Below are 15,728 nucleotides of genomic sequence, written 5' to 3'. Positions count from 1 at the left end.
GTAACACTTGGGAGAGCAGCTTCAGCAGCTGGGGTATGAACCAGAGGGTGTTCTGTTCATGCTGCATCCCAGGTGACCAGGAGCAGGCTTCGAACCAAGTCATCACAAAGCCTTGTCCAGAGCAAGCCAAGAATGACATTACAGAACAATGGGCCCGCCGCAGGCCATGTCACTCTGACCTTTCTACACGGGTGACCTCAGCAAAAAGAACCAGCAGAGATAAGTCCTTAAGCAAGTGAGTCTATGGGGACAAACCCATTGTGTCCAACCAATGACCACAACAAGGGGAGGACATTTCACCAGCTTGGTTCATTCACTAATGGCTCTCTCACTCATGAACACTGAGATGGGTCTAATGTGCTCAGAGACAGAGAAGGCACTTGGTCATAAAAGAGATCTGGTCTCTGCCATCAGCTTACAACACATTTGGGGGAACTTCATTCCATGAGTATATCCGCCAACCTCAACACGCCATCTAGAATGCCTAATAAAGTCCCCATTCAAATTTTACAAAATTACCCAAGTTTTAGCAATACCTTTTTTATGTCTCTCTGTAGAGGGCTACTGCTGCTGCTCCTGCTAAGTCGCTTCAGCCATATCCGCCTCTGTGCGACCCCATAGACAGCAGCCCACCAGGCTCCACCGTCCCTGGGATTCTCCAGGCAAGAACACTGGAGTGGGTTGCCATTTCCTTCTCCAATGCACGAAAGTAAAAAGTGAAAGTGAAGTCGCTCAGTCATGTCCGACTCTCAGCGACCCCGTGGACTGCGGTCTACCAGGCTCCTCCGCCCATGTATTTTCCAGGCAAGAGTACTGAAGTGGGGTGCCATTGCCTTCTTTGTTAGAGGGCTAAGGTTAAGCTTAAAATGAATGATCAAAGAGGTTATGTGTTCATTAAAAACAATCTGATAGACTGGCTAAATTATAGACTCACTGAGGACTGTATTGATTTCTTACAATATATACCAATGACCTCTTCCCTTGAAGCACTAACCGCGCTATGTTGCTTGTGTTTCTCTTTCTCCATCCTCCTTCTCCAAACCTAATCAAGATCTAGGTCTGAATTTCCAACGGCCCCCTCACTGCCCTCAAACTCAAACCTGAAGTCAGATTCACCATATGGCATCTCTCCATTATCACCCTTTTCAGGCATCCTTATTCCCATCTGTGGTACCTTTCATTTTATCTTCTCTCATGAGCATATCCTACATCCAGTCAATTACCATGTTTCATGTCAAGCAGGGTCTTGTGCCCATAAAAGATGTTCAACACTTACTTGCCGATGAATGGACACATTTTATATTCTGGAAACATTTATAGCTGACCGGTAACTGTAGCTATGGCACTGAAAATGACAGCTGTTAAAGAGCAAGGCTTTGGGTGGCAGATGGGGCTGAGCTGGGTTTAGTCTCATAAGATGCTTACTTCTTAGAAGAAAAGTTATGACCAACCTAGACAGCATATAAAAAAGCAGAGATATTACTTTGCAAACAAAAGTCCATCTAGTCAAAGCTATAGTTTTTCCAGTAGTCATGTATGGATGTGAGAATTGAACTATAAAGAAAGCTGAGCACCAAAGAATTGATGCTTTTGAACTGTGGTGTTGGAGAAGACTCTTGAGAGTCCCTTGGACTGCCAGGAGATCCAACCAGTCCATCCTAAAGGAAGTCAGTCCTGAATATTCATTGGAAGGACTGATGCTGAAGCTGAAACTCCAATACTTTGGCCACCTGATGTGAACAACTGACTCATTTGAAAAGACCCTGATGCTGGGAAAGATTGAAGGTGGGAGAAGGGGATGACAGACGATGAGATGGTTGGATGGCATCACTGACTCAATGCACATGAGTTTGAGTAAACTCCAGGAATTGGTGATGGACAGGGAGGCCTGGCGTGCTGCAGTCCATGGGGTCACAAAGAGTTGGACACGACTCAGTGACTGAACTGAACTGAACTGATGTTGCTTAATATTCCAAGGACTTTGGACACATAATTTCCTCATTCATAAGATGTTAGTTACTAAGGCTGTGGGAATCAAATATAAAGAGTATGTAGAGCTCTGAGTGCAGAGATGTTATTTCCTTTAGTCCCTAGTCCACTGTCAGCCTAGAAAAGGAAATGGCAACTCATCCAGTATTCTTTTTTTTAATTGAAGGATAATTGCTTTACAGAATTTTGTTGTTTCTGTCAAACCTCAATATGAATCAGCCATAGGTATACATATATCCACCCCCCTTTTGAACCTCCCTCCCATCTCCCTCCCCATCCTAACCTTCTAGGTTGATACAGAGCCCCTGTTTAAGTTTCTTGAGACATACAGCAAATTCCTATTGGCTCTCTATTTTATATAAGGTAATGTACGTTCCCATGTTACTCTTGCCTGGGAAATCCCACAAGCAGAAGAGCCTGGTGTGCTACAGTCCATGAGGTCTCAAGAGTCAGATGTAGCGATTAAACCACCACCACCCACTATCAATGTTTATCCATTTCAGCAGACTAACATTAAAGACATGGAGTAGCAATCATGGTCAACAAAAGAGTCCAAAATGCAGTACTTGGATGCAATCTCAAAAACGACAGAATGATCTCTGTTTCCAAGGCAAACCATTCAATATCACAGTAATCCAAGTCCATGCCCCAACCAGTAACACTGAAGAAGCTGAGGTTGAACGGTTCTATGAAGACCTACAAGACCTTTTGGAAATAACACCCCCAAAAGATGTCCTTTTCATTATAGGGGACTGGAATGCAAAAGTAGGAAGTCAAGAAACACCTGGAGTAACAGGCAAATTTGGCCTTGGAGTACAGAATGAAGCAGGGCAAAGACTAATAGCGTTTTGCCAAGAGAACGCACTGGTCGTAGCAAACACCCTCTTCCAACAACACAAGAGAAGACTCTACACATGGACATCACCAGATGGTCAACACCAAAATCAGATTGATCATATTCTTTGCAGGCAAAGATGGAGAAGCTCTATACAGTCAGCAAAAACAAGACCAGGAGCTGACTGTGGCTCAGATCATGAACTCCTTATTGCCAAATTCAGACTTAAATTGAAGAAAGTAGGGAAAACCACTAGCCCATTCAGGTATGACCTAAATCAAATCCCTTATGATTATACAGTGGAAGTGAGAAATAGATTTAAGGGCCTAGATCTGATAGAGTGCCTGATGAACTATGGACGGAGGTTCCTGACATTGTACAGGAGACAGGGAGCAAGACCATCCCCATGGAAAAGAAATGCAAAAAAGCAAAGTGGCTGTCTGAGGAGGCCTTACAAATAGCTGTGAAAAGAAGAGAAGTGAAAAGCAAAGGAGAAAAGGAAAGATATAAGCATCTGAATGCAAAGTTCCAAAAAATAGCAAGAAGAGATAAGAAAGCCTTCCTCTGTGATCAATGCAAAGAAATAGAGGAAAAAAACAGAATGGGAAAGACTAGAGATCTGTTCAAGGAAATTAGAGATACCAAGGGATACCATCTTTCACGCAAAAATGGGCTCGATAAAGGACAGAAATGGTATGGACCTAACAGAAGCAGAAGATATTAAGAAGTGGCAAGAATACACAGAAGAACTGTACAAAAAAGATCTTCACAACCCAGATAATCACGATGGTGTGATCACTGACCTAGAGCCAGACATCCTGGAATGTGAAGTCAGGTGGGCCTTAGAAAGCATCACTACGAACACAGCTAGTGGAGGTGACGGAATTCCAGTTGAGCTATTTCAAATCCTGAAAGATGATGCTGTGAAAGTGCTGTACTCAATATGCCAGCAAATTTGGAAAACTCAGCAGTGGCCACAGGACTGGAAAAGATCAGTTTTCATTCCAATCCCAAAGAAAGGCAATGCCAAAAAATGCTCAAACTACCACACAATTGCACTCATCTCACATGCTAGTAAAGTAATGCTCAAAATTCTCCAAGCCAGGCTTCAGCAATACATGAACCGTGAACTTCCAGATGTTCCAGCTGGTTTTAGTAAAGGCAGAAGAACCAGAGATCAGATTGCCAACATCCGCTGGATCATCAAAAAAGCAAGAGAGTTCCAAAAAACCATCTATTTCTGCCTTATTGACTATGCCAAAGCCTTTGACTGTGTGGATCACAATAAACTGTGGAAAATTCTGAAAGAGATGGGAATACCAGACCACCTGACCTGCCTCTTGAGAAACCTATATGCAGGTCAGGAAGCAACAGTTAGAACTGGACATGGAACAACAGACTGGTTCCAAATAGGAAAAGGAGTACGTCAGGGCTGTATATTGTCACCCTGCTTATTTAAATTATGCAGAGTACATCATGAAAAACGCTGGGCTGGAAGAAGCACAAGCTGGAATCAAGATTGCCGGGAGAAATTCAATGACCTCAGATATGCAGATGACACCACCCTTATGGCAGAAAGTGAAGAGGAACTAAAAATTCTCTTGATGAAAGTGAAAGAGGAGAGTGAAAAAGTTGGCTTAAAGCTCAACATTCAGAAAACTAAGATCACAGCATCTGGGCCCATCACTTCATGGAAAATAGATGGAGAAACAGTGGAAACAGTGTCAGACTTTATTTTTTTGGGCCCCAAAATCACTGCAGATGGTGATTGCAGCCATGAAATTAAAAGACGCTTACTCCTTGGAAGGAAAGTTATGACCAACCTAGATAGCATATTCAAAAGCAGAGACATTACTTTGCCAACAAAGGTCCATCTAGTCAAGGTTATGGTTTTTCCAGTGGTCATGTATGGATGTGAGAGTTGGACTGTGAAGAAAGCTGAGCGCCGAAAAATTGATGCTTTTGAACTGTGGTGTTGGAGAAGACTCTTGAGAGTCCCTTGGACTGCCAGGAGATCCAACCAGTCCATCCTAAAGGTAATCAGTCCTGGGTGTTCTTTGGAAGGAATGATGCTGAAGCTGAAACTCCAGTACTTTGGCCACCTCATGTGAAGAGTTGACTCATTGGAAAAGACCCTGGTGCTGGGAGGGATTGGGAGCAGGAGGAGAAGGGGAGGATGAGATGGCTGGATGGCATCACTGACTCAGTGGACGTGAGTTTGAGTGAACTCCGGGAGTTGGTGATGGACAGGGAGGTTGGTGTGCTGCAGTTCATGAGGTTGCAAACAGTCGGACACAACGGAGTGACTGAACTGAACTGAACCGAATGTTAAGTTTAAAGGAGACCAGAGAATTCCCTGGTGGTCCAGTAGTTAGGACTCCTGACCTTCACTTCTGAGGATGCAGGTTGAATTCCTGGACAGGGAGGTAAGATCCCCCACAAGCCACGTGTTATATGCCCCCCACCCTCCCCACCACAGCCACCAGAAAAAAATTTTTAAGGAAGCTAAATCCCAAGCTGAGGCCAACAGTATTCCATTTTAGAACACAAATTGGGCTGTTTAGTAAGTCCTAGAAAGGGGTGACCATCCACCTAGGACTCTGTTTGGGGCATAAGATAAAGACTTCCACATTAAACATATTCTTCTCCCCTTCCCTGATCTCTCTTCCACTGTACCTACTTTTGAAAATTCCAATTAAAAATTATGAAATTAAAAAAAAATATCCAACTCAACAAGTTTTAATAAGTGCTGGCTGTGTGTGTCATGGCTGATTAACCAGTTGCCTGGAAGACCTTATCGTCCTTGTAGAAAGTAACTTTTTCAGATCCTAATGAGCTCCCTCCCACACCCAACCCTGGGCTTCATGCCACTCTGGGAATCCTTCTGGAGGCACCCTCCATTTCTTTGTTGGCCATTGTTTTTCCTTTTAGTTCTCTTTTTATCCTACCTAACCTCACCCGTCGCCACATCAGCAGACAAAATCGCCTCTCTCCCTCCCTTCCCCCTCCTCTTTCTCATCCACTAGCTCCATCTATAACTGTGAGTGTGAGTGTGTGTGTGTGTGTATGTATCATTTCCAGTTTACAGAGGAGAAAACAGTACTTTGAAAGATCACACTGCTAGTAAGAGGTATCTAGCAGATATCAGGCTGCCCCAGATCCTTGACCATTTTAAAAAATTGTTTTAATTGGAGTATACTTGCTTTACAGTATTGTGTTAATTTCTGCTGTACAATGACATAAATTAACTACGTGCGCATGCTAAGTCACTTTGGTCATGTACCACTCTTTTTGACCTCGTGGACTGTAGCCCTCCAGGCTCCTCTGTCCATGGGATTCTCCAGGCAAGAACACTGGAGTGGGTTGCCATTCCCTCCCCCAGGGGATCTTTATGCATACATATATCCAGGGCTTCCCAGGTGGCGTTAATGGTAAAGAACCCGCCTGCCAATGCAGGAGACATGCGTTCAGTCCCTGAATGGGGAAGATCCCTTGGAGAAGGGCGTGGCCACCCACTCCAGTATTCTTGCCTGGAGAATTCCATGGACAGAGGAGCCTGGCGGGCTACAGTCCATAGGGGTCTCAAAGGGTCGGACACGACTGAAGCACTTAGCACACAGCACACACAGGTATCCCCTCCCTCTTTGGCCTCTCTTCCACTTCACCCCAATCCCACCCCTCTATTTCGTTCCTCCAGGGGGCCTTCCCAACCCAGGGATCATACCCAGGTCTCCCACACTACAGGCAGAGTCTTCACCATTTGAGCACCCCCACCCCGGGAAGCCCCTTCCCACTCCTCTAGGTCATCACAAAGTGCTGAGCTGAGCCCCCCGTGGTACACAGCAGCTTCCCCCCAGCTCTCTATTTTGCACACGGAGGTGTATATGTGCCTTGACCATCTGGAGGGGCTCTCATCCATAGCGCACTTCACTCCCAGCAAGCAGAACCTGTGACCTTGTCCACCGGCTGCCCAGAATGCTGGAGTCCTTTTAGGCAGTGGCCACGGAAAGCCAGAGGGCTTCCCTGGTGGCTCAGACAGTAAAGAATCCACCTGCAATGCAGGAAACCTGGGTTTAGTCCCTGGGTTGGGAAGATCCCCTTGGAGGAGGGCATGGCAACCCACACCAGTATTCTTGCCTGGAGAATCCCCATGGACAGAGGAGCCTGGCGGGCTCCAGTCCATGGGGTCGCAGACACGACTGATCGACTAAGCACAAACACAGCAGGGAGAGCCAGCTGGAGTTTCAGCCTCTCCTCCTCTTGCCAAAGGGGGTGGGGGTGACAGCCCTTGACTAATGATTGACAGGTATGAGGGTATCCCCTGGCCCGCAAGGCAGACAGCTCTCGCCTGTGACACCCGGACCTCCTGATCTGCCCCGGGCTACTGAGCTAATACTGGAGCCAAACGCACTTCCCTTGTTGCTGAATCGGGGCTTGGCCTCCTCCCCTTCCCTGTTCATCTTCCCTCCTCCACGACCTATCACCCTTAACCTATAAACCTTTCCAATAAATTCCTTTCACACAAATCGCCTCAGTCCCTGCCCCTGGAGAATCTACCCTGAGGCAGTGTGCACGCAAGGTTCCAACCCAAGCCTGTCAGACTTCAACCCTCTTTTGCCTCCATGGTGCTTGACACGCTGTTGCAGGGTGGCTGGGCTCTTCAGTAATCTCACAGCCATTTAAGAAAATTGACTGACTGCCATAAGCCTTTGGGCCTTGAAGACAAACGTAGGTTTGAATGCCCTAAGTGCTATAATTATATGTCTTGGAGACAAAAGCCCTTTATTTTAACAAAGTGAAATAAGGGATTCAAGGAAAAAGAATTTTTGAACTTGTTATTGTCTTACACCTGGGTCCATAATTAAGTAGACACTTGGTCCACTGTAGTGGGCCAAGCCCCAATTCAGCAACAAGGGAATATGATCTCTTTGTTAAATGGTTTTGTTATGAGAAATGGAATATTTCCTGCTATATCCGTAAACAAGAATATCACAGTCATCAAGGATTGCAACCCTTCAAAGTAAGGTGGTGAACCCCAAGGGCACTCAGGAAGGAAAAGAATATCTGCCACCTAGCAGCCATCAGACTGCAGCCACTCCCTGCAGTGAGCCCTGAGGAAAGGAAGCTCAGGATGTGAAAACACGGGACCCAGGAAGCCGAGGCGCATATGAAAGGAATGATCTTAGTGAGCCCTCATCTTCCCATACAGAGAAAAGCCCCAAATTCCTTAACTTAGAATATTTGATCTTCTTTATTTAACAATAACCTTCTGTTAACAATAACAACTACCTTCAGGTAGTCTGAACTACCTGCCCTTTGTTTCAAAAGTTCTGGATAACCTTGGCCCCTCTCCTCACCTCCTCTGAGCGATTTTCTCAGGGTTACTTGAGATGCTGTCTAAAGTAAAAGCTTGAGAGGCTTGGCTTGAGGCCCTAAAAATTTCCACCAAATAAAACATGATTCTCAACTTTTAGATTATGAATATTTTTAAAGTCCACGGTTACATAAGTAATATAACTACATTAGACAAATTCTGAGGGAAAAACAAATCTAAGTACTCTGATCCAACCATTCACATACTATTTCCTTCTAGTGCTTTTCATGTTCGTGTGACATGGATATAGTCTTAGCCAAACACCAGGATCCCCTGGGTGCTTTCCCTTAGTTCAGTTTCCATGTTCTAGACAGTTGTCAGGTCATTTTACAGGAGTTTTTCAAAATCTCTTTTTACATCCGGAGACTATACCAATCATTTGTCACCATTTTGTTTTTTTCTTCATTTTAATGACATTTGTTGCTTTCTTTCTAATTTTACAATGTTGTCACCATTTTGATGGCTTTTGATAGTTCACAATTTTAAATAACTTTGTAAATGTACTGGTTTGGTTTGCATCTTCCCTTTTTCTCACATTTCAGATTATTTCTTTAAGAGAAATGTCCAAATCTTGAATTATCAGGTAAAAGAATAACATTTATGGTTTTGAGGTACACTGCCACATTTCTTTATGTACCCCCCCCAACCCTAAAATGTGTACTGATTGACAGTAGAAGCCAACCTGAAGCAAAAGCTGTTCCAAGTCATGATTCTTTAAGGAGTTATGAACTGGATTACTATGATGGTGCACTCAGTCACCCACAGCCAGACATTCTGGAGAGTGAAGTCAAGAGGACCTTAGGAAGCACTGCTGTTAATAAAGCTAGTGGATGTGACAGAATTCCAGTGAAACTGAAATTCAAATTCAAAACCCTAAAGGATGATGCCATCAAGGTGTTGCAGTCAATATGTCTACAAATCTGAAAGACCCAGGAGTGGCCACAGGACTGGAAAAGGTCAATTTTCATCCCAATTCCTAAGAAGGGGAGAACTTAAAGAATGTTCTAACCATCGGACAATTGCATTCATCTCCCATGAAATAAGGTCACACTTAAATTCTTGCATACTAGGCTTCAGCATTATGCAAACCAAGAACTTCGAGATGTCCAAGCTGGGTTTAGAAAGGGAAAAGGAACCAGAGGCCAAATTGCCAACATTCGCTGGATCATAGAGAAAGCTAGGGAATTCCAGAAAAACATCTACCTCTCTTTCATCAACTATGCCAAAGCCTTCGACTGTGTGGATCATAATAAACTGTGGAAACTCTTAAAGAGATGGGAATACCAGACCATCTTACCTGTCTCCTGAGAAACCTGTATGTGGGTCAAGAAGCAACAGTTAGAACCCTGTATGGAACAACTGATTGGTTCAAGACAGAAAGGAATGCGACAGGGCTATCTGCTGTCACCCTGTTTGTTTAATCTATGTGCTGAGCACATCAGGAGAAATGCCGGGCTGGATGAGTTACAAGCTGGAATCAACATCCGTGGGACAAACATCAACAACTTCCTTTATGAAGATGATACCACTCTACTGGCAGAAAGCACATTTAGAAGAAGTCCTAAATGCGAGTAGCGGCTGCGCTGTGCTGGAGCAGCCATGTGCAGATACCCCACGTCCAAGGTCAGAAAAACCTCAGTAAGATGGTAGGAGCTGGAGTGGCTGTGAGGAGATATCCCACATCCAAAGGCAAAGGAGAAGCCCTAGCAAGACGGTAGGAGGGGCGAATTCGCATTTAGAATCAAACCCCATGCCCGCCAGAGATGCTCAGAGGGCTCAAACAAATCTTGTGTGCACCAGGACCCAGGGACACCAGAGACTGAGACAGAACTGTGTTTGAGCATCTCCTGTGGAGGTATGGGTCAGCAGTGGTCTGCCGGAGGGACAGGAGCTCTAGGTGTGGGTATGGCATAACTCCTCTTGGAAGAGGTTTCCATTAACCCCACTATACAGCTGCCAGAACTCACACAAGACTGTGATTCTGGGAGGGCACAACAGAAACCTGTGCAGCAGGACTAAGGAGAAAGGAACAGTGACCCCACGGGAGACTTGCCTGTGGGTGTCCAGGAGTCTCTGGTGGAGGCGTGGATCGGCAGTGGCTTCCTGCAACATTGGGGGCACTTAGTATAACAGTGCATGCCTGGGATCTTTTGAGGGAGGTCACCATTATCTTCATTACCTCCACCAAAGTTTCAGTTCGGTTCAGTTCAGTTGCTCAGTTGTGTCCAACTCTTTGCGACCCCATGAATTGCAGCACGCCAGGCCTCCCTGTCCATCAGCAACTCCCGGAGTTCACCCGAACTCATGTGCATCAAGTCAGTGATGCCATCCAACTATCTCATCCTCTGTTGTCCCCTTCTTCTGCCTCCAATCCCTCCCAGCATCAAGCTCTTTTCCAATGAGCCAACTCTTTGCATGAGGTGGGCAAAGTATTGGAGTTTCAGCCTCAGCATCAGTCCTTCCAATGAACACCCACAACTGGTCTCCTTTAGGATGGACTGGTTGGATCTCCTTGCAGTCAAAGGGACTCACAAGAGTCTTCTCCAACACCACAGTTCAAAAGCATCAATTCTTCAGTGCTCAGCTTTCTTTATAGTCCAACTCCCACATCCATACATGACCACTGGTAAAACCTAAACCTACTAGATGGACCTTTGTTGGCAAAGTAATGTCTCTGCTTTTGAATATGCTATCTAGGTTGGTCATAACTTTCCTTCCAAGGAGCAAGCGTCTTTTAATTTCATGGCTGCAACCACCATCTGCAGTGATTTTGGAGCCCCCCAAAATAAAGTCTGACACTGTTTCCACTGTTTCCCCATCTATTTGTCATGAAGTGCTGGGACCAGATACCATGATCTTAGTTTTCTGAATGTTGAGCTTTAAGCTAACTTTTTCACTCTCCTCTTTCACTTTCATCAAGAGACTTTTTAGTTCCTCTTCACTTTCTGTCATAAGGGTGGTGTCATCTGCATATCTGAGGTCATTGATATTTCTCCCGGCAATCTTGATTCTAGCTGGTGCTTCTTCCAGCCCAGCATTTCTCATGATGTACTCTGCATATAAGTTAAACAAGCAGGGTGACAATATACAGTCCTGACGTACTCCTTTTCCTATTTGGAACCAGTCTGTTGTTCCATGTCCAGTTCTAACTGTCGCTTCCTGACTTGCATATAGATTTCTCAAGAGGCAGGTCAGGTGGTCTGGTATTCCCATCTCTTTCAGAATTTTCCACAGTTTATTGTGATCCACACAGTCAAAGGCTTTGGCATAGTCAATAAAACAGAAATAGATGTTTTTCTGGAACTCTCTTGCTTTTTTGATGATCCAGTGGATATTGGCAATTTGATCTCTGGTTCCTTTGCCTTTTCTAAAACCAGCTTGAACATCTGGAGGTTCATGGTTCTTGTATTGCTGAAGCCTGGCTTGGAGAATTTTGAGCATTACTTTACTAGCATGTGAAATGAGTGCAATTGTGCAGTAGTTTGAGCATTCTTTGGCATTGCCTTTCCTTGGGATTGGAATGAAAACTAACTTTTTCCAGTCCTGTGGCCACTGCTGAGTTTTCCAAATTTGCTGGCATATTGAGTGCAGCACCTTCACAGCATCATCTTTCAGGATTTGAAATAGCTCAACTGGAATTCCATCACCTCCACTAGCTTTGTTTGTAGAGATACTTTCTAAGGCCCACTTGACTTCACATTCCAGGATGTCTGGCTCTAGGTGAGTGATCATACCATCGTGATTATCTGGGTCTTGAAGATTTTTTTCGTACAGTTCTTCTGTGCATTCTTGCCATCTCTTCTTAATATCTTCTGCTTCTGTTAGGTCCATACCATTGTTGTCCTTTATCCAGCCCATCTTTGCATGAAATGGTCCCTTGGTATCTCTAATTTTCTTGAAGAGATCGCTAGTCTTTCCCATTCTGTTGTTTTCCTCTATTTCTTTGCATTGATCGCTGTTCAGTTCAGTTCAGTCACTCAGTCGTGTCTGACTCTTTGCCATCCCATGAGTTGCAGCATGCCAGGCCTCCCTGTCCATCACCAACTCCCGGAGTTCACTCAAACTCATGTCCATCAAGTCGGGTGATGCCATCCAGCCATCTCATCTTCTGTCATCCCCTTCTCCTCCTGCCCCTAATCCCTCCCAGCATCAGTCTTTTCCAAAGAGTCAACTCTTCACATCAGGTGGCCCAAGTATTGGAGTTTCATCTTTAGCATCAGTCCTTCCCAAGAACACCCAGGACTGATCTCCTTTAGAATGGACTGGTTGGATCTCCTTGCAGTCCAAGGGACTCGCAAGAGTCTTCTCCAACACCACAGTTCAAAAGCATCAATTCTTCAGCGCTCAGCTTTCTTCACAGTCCAACTCTCACATCCGTACATGACCACAGGAAAAACCATAGCCTCGACAAGACGGACCTTTGTTGGCAAAGTAATGTCTCTGCTTTTGAATATGCTATCTAGGTTGGTCATAACTTTCCTTCCAAGGAGCAAGCGTCTTTTAATTTCATGGCTGCAATCACCATCTGCAGTGATTTTGGAGCCCAAAAAAATAAGTCTGACACTGTTTCCACTGTTTCCCCATCTATTTCCCATGAAGTGATGGGACCAGATGCCATGATCTTAGTTTTCTGAATGTTGAGCTTTAAGCCAACTTTTTCACTCTCCTCTTTCACTTTCATCCAGAGGCTTTTGAGTTCCTCTTCACTTTCTGCCATAAGGGTGGTGTCATCTGCATATCTGAGGTTATTGATATTTCCCAGCAATCTTGATTCCAGCTTGTGCTTCTTCCAGCCCAGCGTTTCTCATGATGTACTCTGCATATAAGTTAAATAAGCAGGGTGACAATATACAGCCTTGACTATTCCTTTTCCTATGGATTGCTGAAGTGAAGTGAAGTCGCTCAGTCGTGTCCAACTCTTTGCGACCCCATGGACTGTAGCCTACCAGGCTCCTCTGTCCATGGGATTTTCCAGGCAAGAATACTGGAATGGGTTGCCATTTCCTTCCCCAGGGGAGCTTCCGGATCGACCCAGGGATCGAACCCAGGTCTCCTGCATTGTAGGCAGATGCTTTACTGTCTGAGCCACAAGGGAAGCCCCAGGTAAGGCCCACAAGGGTAAAATGATTGCTGAGCCCCAGGTAAATATCAGGGAGGGAACACAGCTCCACCCATCAACAGAAAATTAGATTAAAGATTTACTGGGCATGGCCCAGCCCATCAGAACAAGACCCAGTGTCCCCCTCAGTCAGTCTATCCCATCAGGAAGCTTTCATAAGCCTCTTATCCTTTGCCATCAGAGGGCAGATAGACTGAAAACCACCATCACAGAAAACTAACCAATCTGATCACATGGACCACAGCCTTGTCTAACTCAATGAAACTATGAGCCATGCATGTAGGGCCACCCAAGATGGACGGGTCATGGTGGAGAGTTCTGACAAAATATGGCCCACTGGAGAAGGGAATGGCAAACCACTTCAGTATTCTTGCCTTGAGAACCCCATGAAGAGTATGAAAAGGCAAAAAGATAGGACACCGAAAGATGAACTCCCCAGATTGGTAAGTGCCCAATATCTACTAGAGATCGGTGGAGAAATAACTCCAGAAAGAATTAACAGATGGAGCCAAAACAAAAACAACACCCAGTTGTGGATGTGACTGGTGATGGAAGCAAGATCCGATGCTGTAAAGAGCAATATTGCATAAGAACCTGGAATGTTAGGTCCATGAATCAAGGCAAATTGGAAGTGATCAAACAGGAGATGATAAGAGTGAATGTTGACATTTTAGGAATCAGTGAACTAAAATGGACTGGAATGGGTAAATTTAACTCAAATGACCATTATATCTACTACTGTGGGCAGGAATCCCTCAGAAGAAATGGAGTGGCCATCATGGTCAACAAAAGAGTCTGAAATGCAGTACTTGGATGCAGTCTCAAAAATGACAGAATTATCTCTGTTCATCTCCAAGGCAAACCATTCAATATCACAGTAATCCAAGTCTATGCCCCAACCAGTAATGGTGAAGAAGCTGAAGTTGAATGGCTCTATCAAGACCTACAATACCTTTTAGAACTAACATCCAAAAAAGATGTCCTTTTCATTATAGGGGACTGGAATGCAAAAGTAGGAAGTCAAGAAACACCTGGAGTAACAGGCAAATTTGGCCTTGCAGTGAAGAATGAAGCAGGGCAAAGGCTAATAGAGTTCTGCCAAGAGAACGCACTGGTCATAGCAAACACCCTCTTCCAACAATACAAGAGAAGACTCTACACATGGACATCACCAGATGGTCAACACCGAAATCAGATTGATTATATTCTTTGCAGCCAAAGATGGAGAAGCTCTATACGGTCAGCAAAAACAAGACTGGGAGCTGACTGTGGCTCAGATCATGAACTCCTTATTGCCAAATTCAGACTTAAATTGAAGAAAGTAGGGAAAACCACTAGACCATTCAGGTATGACCTAAATCAAATCCCTTATGATTATACAATGGAAGTGAGAAATAGATATAAGGGCCTAGATCTGATAGATAGAGTGCCTGATGAACTATGGACAGAGGTTCGTGACATTGTACAGGAGACAGGGAACAAGACCATCCCCCAAAACAGAAATGCAAAAAAGAAAAATGCCTGTCTGAGGAGGCCTTACAAATGGCTGTGAAAAGAAGAGAAGTGAAAAGCAAAGGAGAAAAGGAAAGATATAAGCATCTGAATGCAGAGTTCCAAAGAATAGCAAGAAGAGATAAGAAAGCCTTCCTCAGTGATCAGTGCAAAGAAATAGAGGAAAACAATAGGATGGGAAAGACTAGATATCTCCTCAAGAAAATTAGAGATACCAAGGGAACATTTCATGCAAAGATAGGCTCAATAAAGGACAGAAATGGTAGGGACCTAACAGAAACAGAAGATATTAAGAAGAGGTGGCAAGAATACACAGAACTATACCAAAAAGATCTTCACAATCCAGATCTTCAATACCCAGATAGTGTGATCACTCACTTAGAGCCAGACATCCTGGAATGTGAAGTCAAGTGGGCCTTAGGAAGCATCACTATGAACAAAGCTAGTGGAGGTGATGGAATTCCAGTTGAGCTATTTCAAATCCTGAAAGATGATGCTGTGAAAATGTTGCACTCAATATGCCAGCAAATTTGGAAAACTCAGCAGTGGCCACAGGACTGGAAAAGGTCAGTTTTTATTCCAATCCCAAAGAAAGGCAATGCCAAAGAATGCTCAAACTACTGCACAATTGCACTCATCTCACACACTGGCAAAGTAACGTTCAAAATTCTCCAAGCTAGGCTTCAAGAATACTTGAACCAGGAATGTCCAGATGTTCAAGCTGGTTTTAGAAAAGGCAGAGGAACCAGAGATCAAATTGCCAACGTCCACTGGATCATCAAAAAAGCAAGAGAGTTCCAGAAAAACATCTATTTCTGCTTTATTGACTATGCCAAAGCCTTTGACTGTGTGGATCACAATAAACTGTGGAAAATTCTGAAAGAGATGGGAATACCAGA

The 15,728-nt window shown here is 44.4% G+C and overlaps 1 protein-coding gene across 3 annotated transcripts in view; it reads right to left on the bottom strand.

Annotated features, from left to right (window-relative positions):
- The window catches only part of HSD17B2 (hydroxysteroid 17-beta dehydrogenase 2), a 92,202-nt gene that overhangs the window by 72,500 nt on the left and 3,974 nt on the right, over window positions 1-15,728 (bottom strand). The window lies entirely within an intron of this gene.

Source organism: Bos grunniens, chromosome 18 (assembly GCF_055505025.1).
Source record: "Bos grunniens cultivar Pamir isolate PY7600 chromosome 18, Bosgru_T2T1.0, whole genome shotgun sequence".
Classification (NCBI taxonomy): Eukaryota; Metazoa; Chordata; class Mammalia; order Artiodactyla; family Bovidae; genus Bos; species Bos grunniens.
This window is presented reverse-complemented; position numbering and strand designations above follow the sequence as displayed.